Below are 8,844 nucleotides of genomic sequence, written 5' to 3' on the forward strand. Positions count from 1 at the left end.
AGCTGCTAAGTCCTTGAGGGCATTGCGGCTGCGGTTGCGTTGGACGACGACGTCGGGGTACCGGCTCCGGCGTGATGGAGGAGGGAGGCGGTGGATTGGCCGCTATGGGGTGGAGGACGGAGGAGGCTAGGGTTTCGCGGCTGGTGGAGAGGGCTTTTTCGCGCCCACAGAGTATGAATGGTGAAACGGAGGGAGGCGGGGAATAAAGGGGGAACAATGTTTCGGTATGAGACGCGCTTGTTTGAATTTTGGGAAAGTTACAAAATTTTCCCCCATCTAAAATTTCGGACATATTGTGGGTTGGGGGTAGGATAGTCATGTCAGGTGTCCCAAATGTGGGCGGGATAGATTTCGGCCGAGCGCATGGGTAGGCGCCCACAGCGTATGAATGCTTCTCTAGCGTCTTGGTGAAGTTACAAACCTACCCCGGTTTAGACCTTTGGACATCGAGCGGATAGGCTACACGGGCCAAAGTCAGGACAGTAATTGCCTACCACCAAAACATTAGTCTCGCGCAGTTTTGGGTGACCAGAGGCCTATTTGGCGCTTCGTTCAATATTTGGGAGCAGAAGCATTAACGTTTTCGGTTCTCTTGAATTGAACTTTCAGGATTTGTCAAACTTCACAAATCTTTACTCTTGAAAATCCTAAAGCTACGATTATTTTGGAATGGAGGGGGTACATTTGAAAATACATTGTACATGAGTATATATTAAAAAATATGCAACTTACCTCAGTTCATGCATGGTTCCAGATATAATCTCCTTGGTTGCAAAAAAAGTTAGATATGCGTATGAATATATATAGCATGTTCAAACTAAAAATTAAGATTCATGCCCCCTTTTACATCTGATTTACAAATGCCATTATCTCGGGTTCAAATAGATGAATACACTTCCTATGAATTCGAATCTTCGAAACCCCTTTATGTTGAATTTGACATGTATTCTATTTCGTAGCTAGCAATTTGTAATGTATACATGCAAGTGACAAATGTATAAAGTGCTTCACACTAACAACATGGAGTGCACTAATTAATGTTTATATATGAATTGCAAAAGCATCCATTGCCTGTATTTCAAACCGCTCTCACTCTATGGATCAATAATATAAAATAAATACATGCACATGCTAGAATTCAATTGCAATTGAAGAAAGAGCCTACTCCTGGTACTGTATATTAGTGATAGGGGTGTGTACAAAGTAAACGTGAATACTAGACATTGTGTGTGTGTGTATACTATCGACGAACTAGCCCCCAAGCTTGTATAACATACTAAGGGCCTAGGGTTACAAATCATATATAGTCGGCTTATCACTAGTGGGGATTGAGTCCTCCGCGACTATGGTAGCTTCGTGTTGTATGCCGAGTCCTCCACATGGGTCTTCGTATAACACGTCTCGGTCCAACCTATATGTGGCGCAGGATGGAACCGACCCATGAGTCTTCATGTTGACCCACCACAACTAGAAATGATCTGCCCACCACACCACAAACGCAATCGGCCACTAAGAAAATAAGCATATACAATAGTACAACGGTATCTAGCTCACGATACGTCTCCATATTTGGTTGATGACACTGACGGACTTTGCATTTGATGCGTGCTCCGTATTTTTTTGACGACACTTACGGTCATTGTATTTGAAGCGAAAGCACGATATGGTCACTGGACTTTAGAATAAGCTCATCACGGTCACCACATACATTTTTGTCGTGCTAACCAACATTTGGTTGGATGGTTAGAGGATAGTGGTTTCTCGAGCCCACCAAGGTTAAAGTCCCGGTGCTCGCATTTATCTTGTGTTAATTTCAGTATTTTCCGGCGACGTACGTTTAGTGGGAGGAGACGTTCCACTCGACTACGAGGCACCTATGGTGACTTCGTAAAATCTCAAGATCATATATGCTGGCCCACTCTCTCGAAGGTGCTCATAGGGGTAGGGTTTGCGTGTGTGCGCTTATAGCGGTGAGTGCTTGCGCGTATATATGAGCCCTTGTGTCTGTACCATGTTAAACAAATACATATCATGATTATACGATCACTGGCTCACCCGTACAACTTTGTATTTTGTTGATGACACAATCAATTGACCAGTCTAACGTTCCACGCGGTGCAACTAGTGTTGTACCATTGGGGCGCGTAACCGTGGGGCCCACATGTCAGCCCGTATATGAAAGAAAGAAATGGTAGTTTGAGTCTGTACTGTGTTAATAAAATAGGAGTATATTTTAGGGTGATCATATGGTCACTGGCTCACCATACAGCTCCGTAATTTGTTGATAACATGATCAATTGACCAGTTAAACGGTCCACATTCAGCAGCGCACATTACCATAGGGCCCACCCGTCAGCGTGTATATGAAGGACAGAAATGGTAATAAATTAGTGGTCGGTGGGTATTCGAAGTCGTGAGACCTCTGGTTGGTAGTCACCGGCGGTTGGGGGCGTTCATTGGGCGGTGGGGTGGGGATCCTCGGAGAAAAAGCTCAGCGGGAGGGGGGGCTAGAGGGATGGCCGGTGCGGCGGTGGACCGGCGGTCGGGAGTGTTTTCGGGGAGGGCGGGCTGGCCGCGGGCGGCGGGGGCTGGCAGTTCGGCCCGTGGTGACTTGCGGCTTAGGGGGGTGGAGTTTGATGATAAACTGGAGGCCCTTGATTTCGTATCCAACGGCTGGAAAATCTAATGACCAGAGATGAAAAAGTCAGTTGACTGACGTGTAGCCTCACCCCGCACGTACACATGCATGCACGCAAGACACGCACGCATGTAGGCATGCAACATTGACACGTAAACATGCACGCATGCTGGCGTGAAACACTGACATGTACACATGCACTCACGAACACACGCACATATGCACCCATGCATGCAACACTGAAATGTGCCCTTGCACGCACGCAACACTCGCACGCCTACATGCACACAGCACACGACGCAAGACACGTTCAACCTATACGTGCATGCACCCTTTGTTAAGGACATGGATTGTTACGGGTATTAATAAATATTATCTGTGATAAGCAGAACATTGATGTTTACAACGGTCTTTATGAATCACAACGTATCGAACGGGCTATCAACATCGTAGGCTTATCTACATGAAAAAGATGACGTCATACTCAATGAACAATCATCGGTTTATGAAATGCCCGCTTCTGACCGCCCTGGCCCACCAAAGGTTCCTCGGCTGTGTGCTGCCTGCGTTGGGTCCCTGACATGCATGCCATGCACCCAAAGAGCCCACACGTCAATGGAAGAACAACGCGGTGTCCTAGGTCAGAATCGAGGGCGCCACTCGCGGCACGCCCGGCTGGACACGCCTCCGTGCCGCATTCAAACTCCTCCATGAAACCCGCCTGTGTGGAAGCCGAGAAACCCACTCTAGACACACGTCCATTCATGACCGGGCCGGCTGTCGTGGGTTTGTCACGGCAGATGTCCTTGTGAAAGGACTTAGTCCTGGAGCCATCGCAACGGGTTAGCTTAAAGGGGTTAAACCGGACAAGGGGACACGGGAATTTATACTAGTTCGGCCCCTTCGATGAAGGTAAAAGCCTACGTCTAGTTGTGATTGGTATTGCTAGGGTTTCGAAGGCCAGGGAGCGAATCCACTTTGTCTAGCTCTCGAGTTGTTGTTGTATATCTCTAAACTGCAGCCGGGTCGTCCCTTTATATACATAGGTTGACGCCCGTCGGGCTACAGAGTCCCGAAGCCGGTTTATAAACGTATCCGGTTCGGCCTCTCTCTTTATATCTTACTATACAAGTTACATGACTAAGCCGGTTTACATTTACAGACTGTAAGCCGCCTTTGGGCCCTCCGTAAAGCGCCATCATCTTTACATCTTCATGGGCTTCTAATCTTCAAAGAGTCAACCCGGCTACATAAGGCCGGTTTACCTCTAGTAGTAATATCCCCAACATTAGGCCCTAGATTGGTTTGAACTTGTTCATGTCAATCTTCCACACTTCAGAAAAAATCTTCTCTCTTATCTTCATTTTTGATCCTGTAAACCGCCGTGACGTCATACTTCAAAATTACGACAAACCGCCCTTACGTCATCCATCCGTTGATGTCGGAGATTTCCTTCATTTCATATATATATCTAGTCATCGAGGCGACACCTTTATTAACTTATCCATTTTTGGGCTCCTCGATTCCCGTACTTGCCACTTTATTACTTCGCCTTATAAATAGGACCGAGGGGTCATATTCACCGTTTCCCCCCGTGCCTCTTCGCGTCGTCTTCCTCGCGCCGCTCAGCCTCTGGAGATCCACCGCCACCATCGACCGTCGCCTCTGCTCCGACCTTGGCCGCTGCATCACCCTGAACGCACCAGAATACTGCGGCGCTCTTCCGCTTCCTCACCAGCTCCGGTAAGTTCTCTGCTTTTTTCATAATAGATCTGTTCTAGGGTTTCGACATTCTTCACAGTTCTTCCGAAGTTCATCAGTGCTATTCTTCCCTGTTCTTCCTTCAATAGATGGACACTTCATGCTTGATGCATCTCTTGCCGCAGCTTAGCTACCATGGTCATCACAAATCCTTATGCGCAAAGAACTGATCTAGTCTGTCAAAAATTGCTTCAGTTCTGCACCCCTTCAAGATCCAATTATTTTTGCTTTTCTGTCTTATCTTTAGATCCGAAAGTTTTATACATCACTATGAGATCTGTTTCTATGTTCCTGTGAGATCCGTTTCTCCTCACACCAATATAAGCGGTTTAACATTGTATAAATAGGCTATGCCATTAGCCCTCTGTTAAACCGGAAGAGCATGTTACCTTCATAATTATGCTCCGGTTTAACAGTGTCTGATCAGCCTTGTGCTAGCATTACCTTTCTCTCTCATTATACAGGTCTCCGAGTTGTACCATGTATCATATCAGCATGTTTCTTACTCCCTTGTCTCTTGTGTATAATCATGTGTAATTTATAACTGGCCTTTCATTTTCAGTTTGTTCGCTTTGCAATGGCCAAACAATTCACTGCCTGCAACTGGGCTCGTTCCCGGGTTACTGAGGCTCAATTGAATGAGATGGTTAGCATCGGCTCTGTGCCTAAGAAAACTAAGATCAAATGGCGAGTTCCAGGAACAGAGAATCCTCCAACCCCAAGACAAGGCGAGGTGGTAATCTTTGTTGACCATATAAGCCGTGGTTTCAAACCGCCACGGTCAAAATTTTATCGAGATGTGCTCGATAGCTTCCAACTGCATCCACAAGATATTGGACCCAACTCAGTCTCCAACTTATGCTATTTCCAAGTCTTCTATGAAGTCTATTTACAAGAAGAACCAACTGCAAAATTGTTCCGGGATTTCTTTCACTTAAACTGGCGCACAGAGTTTGTGAATGGCCCGAACACAGAGCTTGGTGGTGTCTCAATTCAAAAGCAGAAAGAAGTGGAATTTCCTCATGCCAAACACCATAGCCACCCAAAGGAATGGAACCAAACATGGTTCTATTGCAAAGAAACTTCGCCTGAGGATGAAAATCCCCTCCCCGGCTTCCGTGATCATAGATTATCCAATACTCACCCAATGCCAAAACGCATGAGCTCTTTAGAAAGGGCAAATACGCTCCTCAAATTGCCAAGCTCTAGGCCTTTATGGCAAACGGTTTAACAGGTGTGGATTTTGTACGCTGTTGGATATCCTGGAGTATCTTGCGGCTAAGCTGGCGTCCCGGTTTAATGTGCGAATATACCGGTGAAGTTGACGATCCTCAACGCCACTGCAACATCCAATTATCTAAGGAAGAAGTTACTGAAGGTGTAAAGAAAATTCTGAATGAATCGGAACTGGTCTGTAGTCAAACTGGCCTGAGTCCCTTCTATACCAAGAACAAACCGCCTACTGTAAGCATTACACTTCCTCTTCATCTCTAATATCTTTAACTTATACAAGTTGTAACCCTTCTTCTTTATATATATATAGTGTGATGACCCTTTTTCGAAACGGAAATCCATAGAGAAAGCAGCAAAGCCAACTAGAGACAAAGTGGTCAATCCAACCCGCCCGAAGACCAAAGCTGTAAAACGGACGTCAAAGCGGAAAACGGCTGACCGGATTAATATGGAACTTGATGATGATACTGATGACCCAGAAGTTGAGGTAGAACTTGACTCACTTGGCTCTCTTTTTATGCATCTTGTTAACAATGATCTTCCTCAGGAGGAGGCAGAAGCTAGCCAGGCTGATGACGTAGAGGTAATTACCCTTTCCTCTGGTTCAGACTCTATGCCAACACAAAAAAACTCGCCAAGCAATCCGGTAAGTAAGCTTTTCTCATCCTCTTGCTCACTTGGATCCAACATTTATTTTGAAGACTCAACAGCATGAAGCTCGCCGGACGACCCGGCACATGGCCAATAGGTCACCTCTACCGGTTTACCTGATACTCTGGTTCGGAAGCGCCGGTCTGAGGTCTCTCCTACTTCTGATCATTCTTACCCCAAGGCAGGTTATTTCAGACAGCCTCTTAATCCGTTCGATTCAAATTATCAGGTGACACCTCCTTCCTCTTCCAGTGAATCGACAGCAAGTCAACTCCCCCCTTTGAAAACTGTGTCCGGGTGAGTTATGAAAAACCTTTCCCTTCAATGCACCCCACATCTTTTGAACATGATGTTAATCCTTTTTTATTCTGTTTGCAGGGCCAAAGCCAGAACCAACAAGAAAGCTCGGGTCACCAATCAACCAGAAGACCCTGTTGCCGAAGAAGAAGAACCACGAGGTGAACCGGAGCAGACTGGTGAACCGGAAGGCCTCCATCCTGAAACAACTCTTGATGATCTGCCCCTTGACGGCCAACATACTGACGAGCCAACAGATGTCGATCCTGCAGCCCCTGATACTGAACCGGCAGAACCAAACCGGGCTAATCCAATGAAAAACACTGAAATTCCACCATCATCCAGCAAAAATCCTGAAGGCCAAGGTGATGACGTTATTATTACTGGAACAAGCCACAGCTCTCCTGGTCATCCCGTCATTTTGGCTCAGCACAGTGCCCAAGAAGAGCAAATTGCCAAGGATAAAGGTAAATGGAGTAGTGACTTATCAACCTATGCTCATCTTAACGCTGATGAGCTCCATTCCGGCTTCTTGAACCGTCTGCACTCAAACCTGGATTATGAAGCCGGTTTGGTAAATTTGATGAAAGAACGATATGAGGTAAATGCTTCTCCCTTGTATATTCATTTATAGCTGAAATACTATTCCAAGTAGCCTCCAAGAGCCGTTTTATGATTGTTAATCATAAACCGGGTCTTTGTAACACTTCCAGCATCCCATCATTGATCCTTGCAAAGGCGTGTCCTCAATCATAGATAAGACTCATGTTTGAAAAAATTAGATAACGTACTGCAGCATAGCCCCCAAAGGCCGGTTTAACTTGGCAAGTTAATCCCGTTTTTAATCCACACCGCCGGTTTAGAACAAATATACATTAGCCCCCAAGTGTCAAGGATAATGCTTGCATTGTTCTGGAAACTTGTATAGAGGGTAGTATTTGAGAGCAAATAGGCATTAGCCCCCAAGTATAAAGTGGATAACTTGTTGTATGCTTTATACTTAGTGCATAAATATGTTGTTTTGTTGAATATACCTTCAATGTTGCAGGCTGAGCTGAGAAGCAAAGATGCCCAAAACTCGGACTTGCAAGAAAATGTGAAGTCTCAACAAGCCGAAGCTACAAAAGCCAAAGAGGAGCTGACGCAGGCCCTGGCTGGAATGGAAAAATTGAAAGAATCCTTCAACGAAGATCGTGCTGAACGGGAAACCGAAAAAGCCGGTTTGACCAAAAGAGTTGTAGATGCCGAGGAAGCCCTGAAACCGGTGGTTGAAGAACTAGCCAATTTGAAGCGCCAAATCAACGCTATGACCTCTGCTATCTTTGGTAAGTGTCTGCTTATGTATGTCGCACCAGTCAATGAATCTCAAAACTGACCAAAATGTTGATAAAATCTTTGGCAGGAACCCGGATCACTCATCTTGGTGCAGATATGCGGATGAAGCTCAAAGCAGCATATACCTTGGTTGAGCAGCTATACTCTGGATCTCAGCAAGCCATTAGTACAACGGCTTATAACAAACCGGTGCCAACGTTGATTAAGGAGACCCTTGAGAAGTTGAGCATGTTACCGGCGTGTATTGTCGAGTTGAAAAGAGCCGCTGCGAGAGCAGGAGCATTAACCGCCCTTATTCAAGCCAAGGCCTGGATTCCAGACCTTGAAGTGGAGGATATCATTAAAGGATATCTAGGCATTAAAGAAGATGGTTCAAACTTTGACAATGATGATCTTCGGCAGCTGACTAAACAGATGCGGCCAGCGGCCAGCAAATTGGCTGAGGACACCGATTTGTCCCATTTTCAACCGTTTTATGATGTAGAAGGGAAAACACAGCCGGCCGATATCCATGAAGTTGAAGAACTTGTGCCCCTGATTCGTAAGCACACTTATGCCCCTGATATTAACCCTTCTGATCTTATCCATGAGGAACTAGTGTTCCAAGCTTTAACCAGAATCGATTGGTCAACGACTGATTTCAAGCGGCTGGGGAGGGATGAAGAAGTGCCGACACCAACTGATCCGCAACCGTCAAACCGTCGGGACGAAGAGTCCTGATCCGTTCGCCGGTTTAAATGGCTACTGTGAAAAACAATGGCACTATTTGAACCACTTTGAAGCTTCATGTAATAGGATAGCAGAAACTTTGCATATCTGCCATGTCATCGAGCATCTTTCATAACACTTTGTGACAATCTGTGCCGCCCTTCAGGATATATTTTATGCATAGCCTATGATGACTTGCCTTCCTGGGTCCAAAAAACTTA

This window comes from Triticum dicoccoides, chromosome 4A, assembly GCF_002162155.2.
Source record: "Triticum dicoccoides isolate Atlit2015 ecotype Zavitan chromosome 4A, WEW_v2.0, whole genome shotgun sequence".
In the NCBI taxonomy this organism is placed as follows: Eukaryota; Viridiplantae; Streptophyta; class Magnoliopsida; order Poales; family Poaceae; genus Triticum; species Triticum dicoccoides.